Source organism: Apis cerana, linkage group LG3 (assembly GCF_029169275.1).
Source record: "Apis cerana isolate GH-2021 linkage group LG3, AcerK_1.0, whole genome shotgun sequence".
Taxonomy (NCBI): Eukaryota; Metazoa; Arthropoda; class Insecta; order Hymenoptera; family Apidae; genus Apis; species Apis cerana.
In genome coordinates, this window is record NC_083854.1 from 9,438,635 (window position 1) to 9,457,017 (window position 18,383).

Genomic DNA, 18,383 nt, shown 5'->3' on the forward strand with positions numbered 1-18,383 from the left:
CCCGTATACGGGGATCCGCTCGCTGAAACCGCCGCGGCAAAAAGCTAAACCTGCTCCCCCACCGTGTGTGCGTGCTGCATCCTCCTCCTCTTTTTTCCATCCTGTCCCTCCCCCTCCTCCTCCTCCTCCTCCCTTGCAACCCTCCTACCAAAGACCCGTCGACGATCGACGCCCTTCTTCTTCTCCTCCTCCTTGGTTGGGACAGGGACCGAACGGACGATTATTTCAGACGATGCTCTCGATGCGATTCTCTAAACCGATTCTCCTCGAGCGTGCCGATTTCGCTTTTGCGATTCTCTCTTTTTTCTTTCCGATCGTGAACAATTGGTTTTTTATTTGAATCGTGATCTTTCGTGATGACGATTTTACACTCTCGGTTACAGTTTCCTCTGTTATTTCTTCCTTTTTTTTTTTCGTAGATCGTAATTTTTGGCTTAGATAGATTTCTTTTTCGATCTTTCTTTTTCTTCCTTTGCGGACAGATTCCTCCTCCTCGAGGATTTTAAGCTCTTTCTTGTGTAGATTCTTTGTGTACGCGTAGATTATAGATGGTCATTTGGAAGAGGTTTTTTTTCTTCCTTTGCGGTTTATGGATATAGATTCCTCCTCTTCGACCATTTTAAGCTTTTTCTTTGTGTAGATTCTTGTGTAGATTATAGATGCTTATTTGGAAGAGGTTTTTTTTAAATCTAATGGAGAATTTGATTTAGGAGAATGCAGAAAAGGTGTGATCAATGTAAGGTGTGTAATATCCATTCGAAATGCGATTCAAAATTTTCCTTTCCGTTTTACGATATCTAGAATGAGGAAATTATACATCAATCCATCAAACTCAATTATCTCTAAACGATATCTAACCATATCCAAATCTCAAGGGAAAAGGAAAAATTCTCGCGAAGAAAGAAATTGGAAAAAATTAAAGTATCTCAAAATTCTCGTCGCACATTTAAAAAAAAATCTTTCGATCGCGAGTTTGTACGTTTCTAGAGAGAAGCTGAACCTTCAGATCGATCGAAATCGCAGGTTTAGAATCGGCAGGCGGAAAGCAGGAGACGTGGAAGAAGGAAAAGGAGGAGTGACGAACAACGAGGCGGGAATGGGATATCACGGCGAGTCGTCCCGGCACGTCGACCAAGTAGCTAATTTAGTGGCTGGCGCCAGGTTCCTCGTCCGAGAGAACACCCGTTAATCCTACGGCCGCTTATTTTTATTCCCGTGTCTCTTTCGATCGAGCTACGCGCCGGCACACCCAGTTCCCACCTCGTATTGCTCGCAATTTCTACGACAGACTTCTCAGGTGACGAGTTTTCTTCGTCTCTCGAATCGCTGTCTTCGTTCGTAGATTTAACCCCCGTGTACACGATTTTGGAATCACGTTCGTCCATGTTTCTGTTGCGTTTTATTTGTATATTTTTATTTTCTTCTTCTTTTTTTTTTTTTTTTATTTTGTTATCACGTCGTCGATTTCTGGAAGAAGCGGTTAATATTAGAAGTGAGGTGGTTCGAGAGATGTGGATCTTGAAACGTGTTTAAAATAATTACGAGTAATTTTTTACGAGATCTTGTAAAATGTTATTCGTTTAATCTTGGCGATAAAACGTCGAGGAACAATTTAATAATCGTGAATAATGCGCTTTGAACAAAGATAATAGTTATTCGCTCGGAGATCGATCGATTCCGAGTAAATGCGATGATGAACGACGCGATGACGTAAATGATAATTATCCAATAATCCGGAATAATATTTTTTTTTCCAAGGATGAAGGAAAAATAAGGAATTATCCTGTAAAGAAGAGCGGAAAGGACGATTCTCTAAATTAATTTGAACCTCACGCATTCTTCGTTCACGATATTCTTCGAAACGAACAACTAAAACCCGATCAAATCTTTACTCGTATTCCAAGAAATTTATCAAATACGAAAAACATATAAAAATTTCCTTTCTTTCGAAAATCTTTCGAAATCTTCGGCGATGAAATTTACTTCATCGAAATAAGTAAATCTCGCTGAAAGAAAGAAAGGAAGAAAAGAAAAAGGAGGCGAAAGATTGGAAACGCAGAACAGGAGAGGTGAAATAAGTGGTGTACGTGTACGGCCAGCCTCGAGCAGGTTGACTCGAGTCAACGCACGGAACCGTGCAATTACCCCGAAGGGGCCCCCGTGGAACTCGCGGCTGAATCTTCCGTGTTTGCTTTCGATCGGATTCAGGCCACTGATGTCGCACCGTTTATATTTAGATTGGCGGGGGATCGATTGGAACGGGCGATTGGATACGCACACGAGAAGAGGCGAAGGCGAAGAATGGCCGTGGAATCGGACACGGGCGGAGCCCCCGATACCATATGCGTCGCGATCGAGCGCAAACGCGCAGCCCATACCGAGGAACGGCCGCCGAGGAATCGGTAATTAGCCGGGGGAAGGATTTAATGGAGCGTGGCGATCTTTAACGGTAGATTTCGAGTCGCGGAATCGGGAGAAAGGGATCTCGCCGCGCCAGCGGCCTTTTCGTCTCGAGTTTCGACGATTGTTTTCGGATCCAAGCAAAATTGAATAGATCCTCTCGTTCGCCGATTCCATTGCTTCGATCGAGGGAGCGGATCGAGTTCTTTCTTCGTGGATCAGGAAGATCCCTGTTGGAAAGAGATATGTCTAATGCATAAATCTTATCCTCTATGAATATTTTCATCCCTTTCGATAAAACGAAATCGAATACCACGATTCCTCGACCGAACCTCCCGATCGAATTGCAAACCAAGGGACGAGCACAGGGATAATACTCGAGCGGAATATTTAATATAGAACTCTCGTCGATACTCGAACGAAAACGATCTTTCCGTGAAAAGCCACGCGTGAATCCAATTTCCGAGGAGAGAGAAAAAGGGGGGAAAGAAGAAGGGGAAGAAGAGAGGGAGAAATTGGAATCGAATTGGAAATCGCTACAGGCCGTTTCTCGTAAGGCCTCTCGGCGGAAGTAGCGTCTGTCCGACGAGACGGATGCCCGAAAGAAAGTTCTCGAAGTCAATTCCGTAATGGTCGGCGTAGCATTGAATTCAATTGAATAATGGTCGTTGGTACGGTGAAGGGAAGGGGCGCGAAAGGCAGCCGCCCCGATCATTATCCATCATTCGAGCGATTATCGTGATATTCCCGCGGCATTCGCCTTTATCGCCGTTATTCAACGCGTCGCTCCGGAGTGTCGAGAGAGTGATACGAGCGTGAAAGAAGTTTCGAGACGATCAACCTCCACCTCCTCCGATCCCATTATTTCCGCTCGATACGTACGTGATTCTTCTTCCTTCTACGCCTATCCTCACCCTCCTCGTGTGCCTTCTACGTTAAATATTTCCTCGTATCCGTGTCTGTACGAGATTTGTCAAAATATCTAAATTCCATTCGTTGCGGAGCGATTGAATCGGATTAAATGAGGAAGGTGGAGGTAATTTTCAGGAGGAATTTAATGATGTTGTTTGACGATGGAGGAATTCAAGGAATCTGAAAAGTATCTTTGTAAAATATCTTTGGTTGGTTCGAGTAATTTGCAAGATCCTTCTTCGATCTTCCATATCTTGCATCTTTTTTTTTTTGTTTATTGAAATGGAAAATGTTCAGAAATTATTAGAAGCTATTATTTTAAAAGCATCTTTTTAGGAAGAATTCAATTTTTCTGATATTTGACAATAATGGAATAACGTTAATATTTGAATGTTAGTGAACGAAAACGCCTTTGATTAATTCAACGGGGATCGAGATTAAGGTTGAGATTTAGATAAGAAGGATTATAAATTACTCTTAAATGCAAAAATGATTAATTATTGCATTGAGTTAATGCTTCGAGATACAGTAATACATTTCAAAACAAATTGTAATACCGTTTAAGAATTATTCCCATGATTAATTCTTTCTTAATTCGAATATCGAGAACAATTGATTGATCAAAGATTCGTACGAATATTCTTTCTTTTCCGTTCCTTCCAAAAATGAATTTATGATTAATGAATTAATATACAGATATTCGCAACGGTAATTCTGATTCTCAAGGAAACGCGGCAATTATTGGAATGTATTCGAATAAGAAACGAAGAACAATAAAAAAATTAATTGATCCACGAGAACTAGGTAAAACAAACTTACCGAAAAAAACAACCGACGAGACTCTGACGGTCGTATGAATCAGAGAGCACAAATTATAACGATGAATCATTTTTTTTTAAATTGCAGGAAAGATTGGATCTATTGTTTCAATGACGCACACTTCAGTGACGACAAATGTGTATCGCAATTAATAAACAAATGATAAAGATATTTGCACAACGGATAAATCTTGATTGATCGATCCGTGTAAGTTTAGGAATTAGATTCGAAAATTCATTTTGAGATATCTTTTCTTCACAAAATATTCCATTCTCTTCCTTTCTTTAAGATTAAATTATTCATCCAAGTTTAATATTTTAAAATTATACACGCCCTTAAACGTTCGGGTTGCAAACAAATGGAGTAATCAAATTTCAGTTTGCAGGTTAGGGCTTGCGGCCGAAGATTATATATCCCTTTTGAAACTCATAAATAAAACTCTTCCCCGTTGTAACTATCTGCGGGCAAGAAACTTCTGTATTCACCAACCAGCCATTAAGGTGTCGTGCGTAAAATAAATCAAGGTTATTTGTGGACCAACACGTCGAAAAGTTTTCGATGGGTGGAATAAGAGAAATGAAAAAAGCGGCAATAAATTATTCAAAGTATATGCGATATGCGTTTCCTTGATTTTTTTTATATTCAATCGCTTTTGTGCCCGAGGAACATTTATCATATTTACCGGCAACACTCAATATTTCTAAATGGATTTCTAAATGGATTCGTGAGTGATAGACACTTGCAATTTTAAATGGGAAATAAATCAAACCAGAAGGAGACTTTACGAAGAAACTTTACATCCTCAACTACTTAACTTCTGTCCTACACAAATCCCATAATTATCGACAACTACTACTCGATTCTCCAACTAATTTCTCATCCGATATCTCACATCCAGTCCAACCGCTCCTTCGTCATCCTTCCGTATAAATAATCCACATAAGTCCCCGAATCATTCTCCTCCTCGATCCCACAATCCATGTCACGATCATCCTCCTTTCGATATTCGCCGATCGATACGATCGACGCCACGAACGCCCGACACATCATCATCGTCATCCAATTCCCAGAAGCGGAAACGAAAATATTCCGCGCGAGGAGGAGGAGGAGGAGGCCGCCGCGATCCGAATCGCGACCCAATAGCCGTATACATCGCGTGGCGATTCGCGGATCGCGTCCGGTGCGTCGGCTCGTCGCAAACACCGGGCTCCGCCGCGTTAATTTCGTTGAATTCACGCTCCCGCGCCGCGACAAAGGAGGAGGAATCGTCGTTAATTCCAAGCGGCGTAGTCCCGTCACGTAGCAACATCGGTACAAGGAGGGAGGAGAGGCGTGTACCTCCGTCGATTCTTCTCCTTTTTTTTCCCTTTTCCGGCCGGTGTTTACGTGTGGTGTACGTATGCGTGCACGCGCGTGTGTGCGTCAGCTCGCGCTGACTACTGACATTGAGATCGTCAAGAAACGTCCATTGTGCCTCGCGCTTCGCACCCGGACTGCTAAATACGCGGCAACGAAATATACGCTTCGCCCTATCCCTGCGGGAGCCTATATTCGGAGGAGACCGTGTGAATTTTTGAACAACTTCAGTGGGGGGTGATATTCCTGCGCGAGGGGAGGATGTGAGGGCGGTCGAGTCGGTCGATCCCTTGGTAACATAGGTTCTTGTATTTTGATATTGTAATAATTTTTACCCCCTCCTCGCGTCCTCTCATCTTTTTAAGCGCGTTTTAAGGAATCGATAGAAACGTGATAGGAAAGGTGGATCGAATTTTCAAGGATGAAATTTTTTGTTTCGAGATTCGAGGAATTCGATGTATTTTGTTTGGATAAATGGATGGATAGGAATGGATATGAGAATCGTAATTCGTAAGATTATATACGTATTACGTTATTTAGGAATTTATGTAAATAACGCGAAACGTGGGAAATATAAATAAAAGTAGTTGCGATAGTCCGAATGATTAATAAGATATAAAATTTTTTTTTAAAGTTTCACTTTACTGCGAGGTTTATTATATTGTGTAAATAGATAAAATTATGAAAGTGGAGTTGAGAGGACAATCGAGTAGGCATTTATCATTTTAAATTTCAAACGAATTGGAAAGGAATTTTATGTCGAGTGAATGAAATTCTCTCCTGAAACTTAATTTCTTCCGTCTTGTCGTTTTTTTTAATTAATGATAATAAGACTTTGACGATTTCATCGAACGGTTGAATATTTTTAAATGAAATTAATGCCGATATCGATTGACTTAAGAAAAATGACAAACGATATCCGAGCAATTATGTTTACTTCGAGAAAAATTGATTTCTTGGAAAGATATAACGCGATTGATTGCCAATTATCATCCTCATTGTCGATTCACCCATTCATTCATAAATCTGATTTGAATGAAAGGTTATTATATGTGCAATTATATGAGCAGGTTGCTAAGATTTCGAATAAGAATACGAATCTAATAAAATGCTAATTTGACTTTCAATCGTCGTATAATCTTCTCGCCGATTAAAAAACGTAAAAAAAAGAGACGATCGTTGCAAACGTCTAGAAAATATGCAAGGGAAAAAAGTATACGTATAAAAATTCGTAGAATTTGGAATTAAAAAAAGCAATTAAAAAATTTTTAATTTCCATTCAATCTTATCGATATCAATTATTTTCGAAGAAAATATTTTTCCAGTTAAGAGTTAAATGATGCGAAACCTAATTACATTAGGAAATAAAACGAATTCTTCTTGGTAATACTAAGCAATAAATATTTGTGATAATTAACCAATTATTGCAGTTTTTTCTTTTCTTTCTTTTCTTTTCTTTTTTTCTTTCTTTTTTTGCAAGTTTCTTCGTTCTCTTCCGACAATGTTATTCGAACGAGCAAATGGTCTTTCAACTTGCATCACTCGTAACTGCGCCGTGAGTCAATGCGTTCGAATCGAGCCGCTTTACGTGAAACATTTTCGAAACGATCCTCTTCTGATTAACGTCATTCGACTTCTATGACGGCCAACATCGATCTTGGAAACTGGCGATAACCCGGAGATCATTGACACCGCGAACCTTTAGCCCCCTTACAAATAGTGCGAAAATTTTATTCACTTTTTATTTTTTTTTTTTTTTTTTTTTGGAAAACGAAAATCGTGAAATTTTTTTTTTAAACGTTAATATTTCTTTGGCTTGAACGAACGAATTCTGTAACGAATATTTCTCAGAAATTTACGAACTTTTGCGCGCTTCGAAAAATCCCCTCTTACGAAATTTTTTTGAAAGATTTCCACGAAAAAATTTCCAATTTTTCTACGTACGACGTACGACGATAAATTAAATCATCGACGGAATCGTGTGCGAGGAATTGTAAATTTGTAAAAATTATGCAAAATCCACAATTTTTCCGCTCGATCACGTTTCAAATTAATCATCGGTCGGGGCATCGATATTCTCGTTTCCTCAACCGCGTAAACTCATTATTCGATCAATCTCATTTACAATGGCGACTTGCCGCCGAGTCTTGACGCTTAAGATATTCGGACTCAATGTCGAATCGAGAGGGGAAAAGAGGCGCCGCGTTGCATCTGGGATTGCATCAGAATATATGTTTTTTTAATAACACGTGAAAAATTGAAAACACGTTACATCACACACGGATAAATCATAATACATTAACTCCCTTAAATTCCAGCTAATCGTTCATTATCTCCGCTTTCGAGAACCATTCACGAGAAGAAGACGTTCTTTGAATAATAATAATAATAATCGGAGTAGCGTCGAATCCTTTGTAAACGAAACCATCTTTTTAATCACGCGTTATTTTAACACCGATGCGATGGTAAACGTTCGTTATTGCCGTGGCCTTAATGGAATTAACAGCGGGTCGAGAAGTATTTTAGTCGATAGATGAAAGGACAAGAAGAAGGAAAAGAGAAGAACACTTTTTATTTATCTGTATCTATATATATTCGTGATATTTCGTGGAAAATTACATTACAACAACGTTTGATAAGAAATTTCTATAAAAGTTCCACTCCTGTGATTGTATTTACAAAAATATGAATTTAAAAAAGATCTAATCGTTTTCCAATTTATCTCAATTTCGAAGCTTCGAGAACCTCTTTTCTCATCGAGCCAATTGATTCTGTTACTCTGTCCATTCTCTTAAAAATGAATATAAAAGTTCAACTGCATCATTATTAATCCCGTCGAAGAAATTCCGATCGACGCTTTATCCAATTTATATTTCCACGAAATGTGAAGCGCTGAATAAAAGCATGTTTCCATCGATTAATTTCCCATCGATCATCGCTTCCCTCTAAAAACGATACATCGTTCCGCCCAGCCTCGAAAATCGCTTGAGAAAAATCGACTCTATCAAAAGGTGAAAGATGTCTCGAAGTGGGAAGAGAGAGAGAAAGGGAGGAGAGGGAGAGGGGAGGGAGAAGGAAGGAGGCAAGATCGTGATGGTTAACATCCTGCTGCACCGGAATGATGGATCGGCGAACGACTTCGAATCGAGTTAAAAAGAAGAGAGTTGGGAAGAGAGTTGACGGACAGAGGGAGTCGATTGAGTAGAAATGGAGAAAAGGACGTGCAAAACCGAAATGATGGACGGGACAAGAGATCGGATTTACAGTTATCGCGAGGGGATAACGGGAGAAGATAACACGGGATAAGTGTGATTTGAAGGGAAAAAATAGATATACCGTTCGATTCGTTATTCAATGAATCGATTAATAATGCGAGAGATCAAGTGTACAATCGAAATTGATTATTTCTTTCAATAATTAATTTTCCGAATTCGATGTAATATTAATTGCACTTTCAGAAACATATTTCAAAAATTATTGACTTTTACTTACTCATTTTTTTTTACTTACTCACAAAATCATCTTAACAACATAGTATATGAATCACGTGTAAAGAGTTTCTCTCATTTACTTACACGTTTATTTACATCTACACGAGTGTAGATGAAGTGTGAATTAAAGTGTAACAATACTTGTATTAGTACCAAGGAGATCCTCTATTTTATGTCTATAGACAGAATCGATTGCTCGTTAAAATAATAATTGTTTTATAATGATTAATCTGAATCAGTCAGATGGTGGCAATTTCAATAGACAAAAGGTGTCTGTCTCAATATTTTCCAACAAATCAATTTGCACAATAAACATTTAGCAACTAGTAAGTATCCGACTGGCTAGCAAAGGCACGGTAAATATTAGACGATCGTTGTTAGCCAACATTATTCTCTAAACAAACGGTTGCCCAACCGAGTTCTCCAACGTTGCAAAAAGATCAATATTATCTTAGATATCGTGGAAAGGCAAGTGTTCAGCGTCTTTGCCCTTTCCTTGGAGCGAAATTAACGCCTGGCTATTTTCAATCTTTCATCTTTCGAGCTTCTTCTTCGACGTTGCGAAGAGCGCACGTTATGCAATTAGTGTGCATCTCCTAATTGACATCGCCCAAGGTTGAACAAAAGAAGAGATATTATAGGGAACACTCGAGTCTTCGATCATCGAGGCGAATTTCATCGTACGACGAATTTCGCGAATTTCGTTCGAGGATCGGCCAGGTCTCGTATTCGTTTCGTATTCGATTCGTAAACCGTCGATCCTTCCTCGTTACTCGGATGATCCACACGCGGTAAAGGGAACGGGGTATACCGTTTTTTAATGCGAAAAATCGGATACCGTTTTAGTATTTATTCTCACGCGGATCACGTATCGTCTCGGCGCTTAAGAGTTCCAAGAAAGTTGGGCGTTTTAAGGTGAAGATCGGAAGTAGACGTTTTATTATTTTTTTTTTTTTTTTTAGAAATGACGAATCAAGTGACGAGTCACGGGAATGGAAACGAAAACGTTTGTAAATCGTTGAATAAGAATTTTTTTTTAAATTCGTTGAACTAAAAAACGTTGCAAGTTGTTATTAGAAAATTCGCGATAAGTTTATTGAGGAATATTGTACATTTTCTTAAAAGTAACGAATCAATGATGAATCACAGAAATAGAAAGGAAGACGTTGTAAAATTTGAAATATAAAACGATACGTTATCATTCGATTGCAGATGGCGCCAAACGAAGATAAACGAAGAAATTGTAATAGCCATGAATAAATATTATTTTAATAATCTAGTTTCGTGTTGGAGAAATATCCTCGATCTATCAAGCTAGAAATATTCGAGAGAAAGCTCGTCCGCGAAGGATCAAAAATAAAATAAAAATTTCAAATTGTCGAATTTCAGAAAAAATAAAGGATGGGAAAATTTAGGATACAAATCGGATGAGAACCGCTGTCCAGCACCGGCCTTGTGATTCATTTTCCTGCGTTGTTTATTTTGCAAATATTAAACTCACCGGCTGAAGTCACCGGTTACGTGGACGATGCGACTCGGTTTGACATTTTGTTTTTCCATCTTCTTTGCATTTCGCTTTTCCGATTGCCCGTAACACGCGATCATCGAAAGGTTTCGTAATTTGCCAAGTTGCTACGCTCGAAACGATTGTGCAGAAGTATAAAATAAACAGCAATGTGATAAAAAGAAAAAGAAAAAAAAAGAATCGAATACGATCAGCTCGTAATAAATAGCTTGGACAGTTCCAAGGCGGTGTTGTTAATCGAGTGCAGCGGAAAAATTTGAGAAGCGGCAACGTGACGGATTTCATCCACGATTAGAATTCCCTGGATTCTGTTGGCAGTGTCGCGACGTGAAATCGCGCCCTGAATGTCGTTTAGAACGATAAGTATCGCGAAAATGATTTGGTTCTGGGAAGGGCCGGGTCTTTGCACACCATCGACCTGAACTCCAAGATGGAGAGAATGAATTGAAACTCGAAACTGCCAACAATTTTTTCACTCGATATTATCGAGTTCACCCGAAGTCTTGCTTCGAAATAAAGAAAAGAAAGGAGGAATTAACGGAGAGAAGAATAGCGAGGAAGAAATGAACTATTGGGGGAAGGAAAAATAATTGCAGGAATTCTTTTCCTCTGATTTTATGATTTTCACGACGGGAATAACATCTTTGATTGATGTCTGCAGAGGAACCGGAGGAAGGAATAAACCAGAGGAAATATAAATATCGCGACCTGGGTATTTATGAGAAATATCAGGGTCCTTGGGCCATCGCATGAATCACGCTTCCCGGTATTTTCGAGAAACGCGTATGAATTAAACATCCGAGCAATGTGTATGTGTGTGTGTGTGTGTGTGTGTACAGGTGATGATCGTCTTTTCGTCAAGAGACACTGTTTTCCAATGGATCTCATCGGTTATACATACGTATTCATCGCGTATGAAACGGATAGTTTCTTAAAGAAAAATTTTTACACTGGTCGATGTTCTGTTCCAACACTTTTACTCCATGCAAAACATTTACTCTATAATTTTAAGAAACGAATCTTCTAATCGATATTGCAAAGACCACGAGCAAGATGTTTTCAACAGTTTGTTCAAAATTTCTCAGAATGATTTTTCTCAGAATCTCTTATCCATCTTGAAAGTGTTGGAGGTCCAGTTGATGAGCGACGTTACAACTTCGCTGTATCGGTTTCACCGGCAATAATAAGTACTTGAGCAGCAATCAGCCCAGGCAGCTTTCATCGCAATTGTGAATTGAACACGAATTGAACGCCTGCCGTTTAATATGACCCTAATCGACTCCGTCCTTCGAAAGATAAGGGACCCTTTTGCCGTCACCAGCCTCGACAGCCTCTCGAGAGTGTCACGGCTGATTATGAACGCAGCAAGATTATCGTCGAGGTCTTAACTTCGTTGGTAAGGTTCCATAACCGTCAATGGAATAATATCGGCCGGATATCAAGGCCTGTCAGAAAAGCAGAGGAGAACTGGCGAAAGAATGAGCTAAACCGACATGGAGGATGGAAGAATACCAAGATACAAGATCATTGACCGACGATCTTTGTTAAAATATTTCATCTATCAATACCTGTTAGCTCGTAGTAATTGGAGATTTTCTTTTGACGATAATGATATTTGTTTTCATGTGGAAGATCAAGTAACGATGAAAGGGACGAAGAGAAATGTGATACGTGTTGATAATTCTAGACGATGGAAAAAGAAAGAAGGAACAGGTAAAAAATGAATTTGTATTAAAATTGAAAGCGACTGATTAAAAATTTTTTATAGATAATTTTAATTAATTTCAAGGATATCGTGTAAATAATCGTGTAAATATTTTGCAACGATTCATCACGTGTAAAACAAGATGGCCATTCCCTTAATGAAATCGAAAGTGGTACAGGAAACGTAAAATACGATGAAGAATAAGGAAATCGTAAATCGTTCTATTTAGACGAAATAGCCAATTGATCCAGCCGATTGTCTCACATCGAATTCAGACAGCTCGAAAAAACGACCATATTTGCGTTCTCAATCAACGAACAAATTGTTGTGACGTGACGTCGATCAATAATATATCCTCATCTTTAAATATTAATAATTCTACTTGAAATTGAACTCATTCATAATATTAAATACGTCAAAATTCGCATTATATATTTCTATCTTCATTCAATCTACAAAAAGAAAGACTAACTCTTTTCCTCTCTAAACTTTTTCAAACCACTATCAAACGAAATCCACAATAATCTAGAAAAAGAAAAATCACTTTCTCCCCTCTTCAAACCTTTCCAAACCATCATCAACCACGTCGAACTCAACGACAAGCCTCAACGATCGTCTCGACAATCTACAAAAAAACCCATCTCCCCTCCAAATCCCCTCGAGTCACCATCAATTTCCAACTTCCAACCAAATCGAACGACTCCGCAAAAAAAAAAAAAAGAAAAAAGAAAAAAAAGAAAACCACATTTTTTCGAACAACCTTTCGAAACGTTCTCAAACCAAATTCCGAAATTCCACTCCAGCCGGCAACGAAAAGCCTGCCAAACCCCTTCCCTCCCCTCCCCCGAAAGAAACGCATCCCACGCCGCGGGAAAAAATCAAAATGCAACCGTGGCAACGATCGCGTATTAAGCTACGTCATTGAATCCGCGATGACCCTGAATGCAAACGAGGAAGGCAAGTTCGCAGTCGGCTCGGATTTCGTGATCGCGCAACAGAACGACGCCGATTACGACGAGAGGCAGCGCCTCTCTCGTCAAACGTGAATCGATCCGAGAGAGCCGAGAGTCGCGGGCTTTCCTTCTCCTGGCGAAACACGGAATGGAAGAGAGTCGAAGGGAGAAGGAAAGAGGAAGGATCGCGTAAGGGGCGCGTGGAAACGCGAGAGAGGAGAGAGAGACGAAAGAAACGAGAGAGAGAGAGAGAGAGAGAGAGATTGGGGGCGCATACGTACATGCCAACTCACGCATTGTAATTCATCGGCGATCGGTGGACGTCAGCTGACGGGCGAAGTATGAATGAGTATATCGAGGCTCCATCCTCGCCACGGCCGCGTGTACCTCGTCGAGCGCGTGACGAGCATCGCCGTTTTTTTTCCATCTTTTCCCTCGAGTTTTCCTTTCTCTCCCTCTCTCTCCTTCTTCTTTCTCTTTCGAACCGCTCGATCGGTTTTTCTCGTCCGCACGTGATCTCGGAGAAGATGACGCGTTTGAACGCGTTTGAGCCCGTTTGAGATTGGGGAGATTTTGCTTTATTAGGCAATTTTTCTATTATTAATTTAAATAAAATTAACCCTGTTTTCTTCACTCCAGGTAAAAGGTAATTGATCAATTGTGCAATGGAATGCTTGCACGATTTATAATTTTGAAGAAATCTAAGAGGAAAGTTAATTTGTTTTAGTTAACTGTATGTAATTATAGATTTTAATCGAAAATTATTGTTGTTCTATGTACGAGAAAGTTAAGTATTATTACTGCGTTTAACAACATACACATTTACTTAGATATGTTTCTTATATAAGCTAATGCAACAATAATTTAATTCACGATATATATATTGGCTGTGTACACGAATTATTTTTTATTTTATCAACTTGTTATTCGTAGAACGATCTTTCACATCTCGAGTATAATTTTAAAAATTATCCCGTTCACGATAATTATTCTAAAATTTGTTTATATATTATTTATAAGACATCGTTCTCGAACAATTGTTCCTTGAACAATTTCGAATCCAAGATTCTAATCTGTCAATTGAGAAATCAAGGATGCATCGTCGAGCAGAGGAACAATTTACGTGGTCAGAAGACTCGTACAATGTGGAAGCGATAATAGACATCGAAACGATGCTCCGCGAATGGCTTTTAGACACGTTTCGGAAATTTCAACGAGCGAAACACGAATACAACGAGAAGAGATGCGATAAAGGAGAGAATGGGAAAGTAGCTGTTGCGAGGAAAGGGCAATATTGTGTTAAGAATGAGTGAAAGGAGTAGGAATTCTAAGAAGCTAACGTACAGCATATTGTTCCTTTCATTCACCGATTCACTCGTCTAATGTCAGATTCAAATTTCATCCGTGTGTGCGGATCGCACTTCTCTTTATTTTCCATTTAACCGAGTCTTTATCTATCCCATGCCTAATATCCATGTATTAACGACGCATCTATGATGCTTCTTAGCAAAATAAATTATGCTTATTGCGGATTATTTTGTAATTATTCGCGTGACTAACGATTCGATAAGGCAATACCTCGTGGACGAAGGAAAACAAGTTTGCAAAACAAACGCCACGTACTAACTCCATTTTCAACCACTCGAATGAACAACAAATTACGATCATCGTGAAATTAAGAAGAATAATTGTTATGCACGATTGTCAATTTCAATCTTTTTTCAATATTCCAAATCTCAAAGATTTTAAACAAGATTCATTCACGGTATAAGGAAAAATGAAATGATTCGAAGGATCTACACCCTCCCTTACCAAAACTCAACGTTATTCAAAATAATTCCAAATCTTTCCTCCATTTTTCTATTCCAAAATTTTTCCTCGATTTCAACCGAAAATGAAATCACCCAAAGGATCTACCGTTCTACATTCCCAAAATTAAACATTAAATTTCTGAGACAGCCTATGGAATACCATACGACGATTCCATCATACATCCTCTCTTACCAAAACTCTAAATCTTTCTATTCCAAAATATTTTTCTCCATTTTAACGAAAAATGAAATCATCCAGAGGATCTCTATTAGAGACTTTCTCTATTAAAAATCCACTATTCTATATTCCCAAAATTAAATATTACGTTTCTGAGACAGCTTATAGAATACCATACGACGTTTCCACGATTCCACTCAATTATTCAAAATAAAAATTCTAAATCTTTTTATTCCTAAAATGAAATCATTCAGAAGATCTACTTTTTCTATTAAAAATCCACTATTTCATGTTCCTAAAATTAAATATTACGTTTCTTAGACAGCCTATAGAATATCATACGTTTCCACGATTTTACCATACATCCTCTTTTATCAAAACTCAATTATTCAAAATAAGAATTCTAAATCCAGAGAATCTACTTTCTCTATTAAAAATCCACTATTCCATGTTCCCAAAATTAAACATTACGTTTCTGAGACAGCCTATAGAATATCATACGTTTTCACGATTCTACTCAATTATTCAAAATAAGAATTCTAAATCTTTCCATTCCAAAATGAAATCATTCAGAGGATCTATTAAAAATCCATGTTCCCAAAATTAAATATTACATTTCTAAGATACCTATAAGACACGATACGGCGTTTCCATGATTCTACTCAATTATTCAAAATAAGAATTCTAAATCTTTCCATTCCAAAATGAAATCATTCAGAGGATCTATTAAAAATCCATGTTCCCAAAATTAAATATTACATTTCTAAGATACCTATAGGACACGATACGTTTCCACGATTCCACTCAATTATTCAAAATAAAAATTCTAAATCTTTCTATTCCAAAACGAAATCATTCAGAGGATCTATTAAAAATCCATGTTCCCAAAATTAAACATTACGTTTCTGAGACAGCCTATAGAATATCATACGTTTTCACGATTCTACTCAATTATTCAAAATAAGAATTCTAAATCTTTCCATTCCAAAATGAAATCATTCAGAGGATCTATTAAAAATCCATGTTCCCAAAATTAAATATTACATTTCTAAGATACCTATAGGACACGATACGTTTCCACGATTCTAAGAAGGTTTAGAAGCGAGCGCTACGTAATTGATCGCAACGAGTCGGCCATGCAAATCGATTCTCCACGACCGGTTCTCTAAGGTCGTGCACTATGTAACGAGACCGCTCCGTGTACCCTGGTACCACTGGACTTTGCATTTAATACGTACGCATAATAGACGGCTTCCCTTTGCCGTCTCAAACGCCCTCCTCCTCCGTTATGCTCCGCACTCAATGAACCTGATCGGACACAATTCACGCAGACGTGTCTTCGTGAAGAATCATCCTGCAACGCAGGAGCCCCCTCCCCCCGTGAAATCCCTTCTGCGAGGCCAGTCAGCTGGCATGGATGCGCATCGCGGAATCGCGGAGTGAACAAACGGAGGCGCGATGCACCTGTGCCCGCGTGCAAATGCATTCGTGGTGAGGGACCGGTTCGGAAAGGTCGAACATTACACCGAGGTCGTTTTCTTCTCCGCGATCGAGGCTCGCCTCTCTCGACTATCCGGTGCATAGACACGAAACGTACAATTGTTGGAATGATGAGTATCGTTGCACCGCGGCTCTCTTAGATTCGATAACGCAATAATGGGAATTCGTTTGTTGAACAAGTGAGAGGTTTGGAGATTGAACTAGTCGATAAATTTCAGATGGATCGGTATAGCAAGTTGAAACGTAGACTCTTATTGCATCTCTGTAAATTTGGAGAAACATTACATCCAGTACATAGACGTGTAAAGTAATTGTTGTGATTCTTTGAAAAGTAAGAGGTTTGGAGGTTGGAAATAGTCGATTGTCGATCGAATAAATTTTAGATAGATATAGCAAGTTGAAGAGTGTAATGGACTCTTATATAATTTTATTGCATCTCTGTAAATTTGTAGAAACATTACATCCAATGCAGGGTATAATTGCAAGGAATGATAAGTATCGTTGTACTTTCTGTAAAAGAGGTTTGGAGGTTGGAAGTAGTCGATTGTCGATTGAATAAATTTTAGATAGATATAGCAAGTTGAAGATTGTAATGCACTCTTATATAATTTTATTACATCTCTGTAAATTTGTAGAAACATTACATCCAATGCAGGGTATAATTGTAGGAATGATAAGTATCGTTGTACTTTGTGTAAAAGAGGTTTGGAGGTTGGAAGTAGTCGATTGTCGATTGAATAAATTTTAGATAGATATAGCAAGTTGAAGAGTGTAATGGACTCTTATATAATTTTATTGCATCTCTGTAAATTTGTAGAAACATTACATCCAATGCAGGGTATAATTGCAAGGAATGATAAGTATCGTTGTACTTTCTGTAAAAGAGGTTTGGAGGTTGGAAGTAGTCGATTGTCGATTGAATAAATTTTAGATAGATATAGCAAGTTGAAGAGTGTAATGGACTCTTATATAATTTTATTGTATCTCTGTAAATTTGTAGAAACATTACATCCAATGCAGGGTATAATTGCAAGGAATGATAAGTATCGTTGTACTTTCTGTGAAAGAGGTTTGGAGGTTGGAAGTGGATGATTGTCGATCGAATAAATTTTAGACAGATTGATATAACAAGATGGATAGGTTGAAGAGTGTAATGAATATTATAGGATTTTATTGGATATTATTGCATTAATTTGTAAAGGTGAATTTTGGATAAAATAATGTAGAATATATATTAATGTATAAATACGTATGTATTAAATTCACTTATCCGAATGAGGAGTGAGTAAAAATAATGAGGATAATGGATGGATAGACTCTCATTATATGAAGATGATTGAGTATTGTTGCATCGCATCTCCGAGATTTGATGACACTAATGGATGACGGTATGTATGTACGTGTTAAATAAATGAACTGATGTAACGCATTTACGCTGAAGGAATAAAAGCTGCATGCGTGAAATCCACTTATTGGAACGAAATTTCTACCGATATTCGATCAACGTGAACTTTAGCTTAATTAACATAATAATTGAGCTCAATAAAATAATGATTTTAATGATCAAAATCAATATAAATATTACAGAAATCAACGAGTTCGTATTCTACTGGCTCAAATTGATTATTAAAAAAAAATTGAACAAGTCAGCCGCGATTTAATTTTCAATAATTTTCTCTACACTCTTAACTTCACGACTCGTGTTCTCCGACGACCGAGAGGAATACAAGGAG

At 38.3% G+C, this 18,383-nt stretch overlaps 1 protein-coding gene and 2 long non-coding RNA genes across 7 annotated transcripts in view; 2 read left to right on the forward strand and 1 right to left on the reverse strand.

Moving 5' to 3' along the window:
• LOC107998117 (serine/threonine-protein kinase S6KL) overlaps positions 1-18,383 on the reverse strand; it is a 67,123-nt gene that overhangs the window by 18,634 nt on the left and 30,106 nt on the right. The gene's annotated exons all lie outside the window — the stretch shown is intronic.
• On the forward strand, positions 3,624-4,751 carry LOC133665813 (uncharacterized). The gene is made up of 2 exons (XR_009829185.1): positions 3,624-4,338; positions 4,510-4,751. It is a non-coding gene; the product is annotated as an uncharacterized LOC133665813 (long non-coding RNA).
• LOC133665808 (uncharacterized) lies at positions 8,976-12,640 on the forward strand. The gene is made up of 2 exons (XR_009829180.1): positions 8,976-12,216; positions 12,293-12,640. It is a non-coding gene; the product is annotated as an uncharacterized LOC133665808 (long non-coding RNA).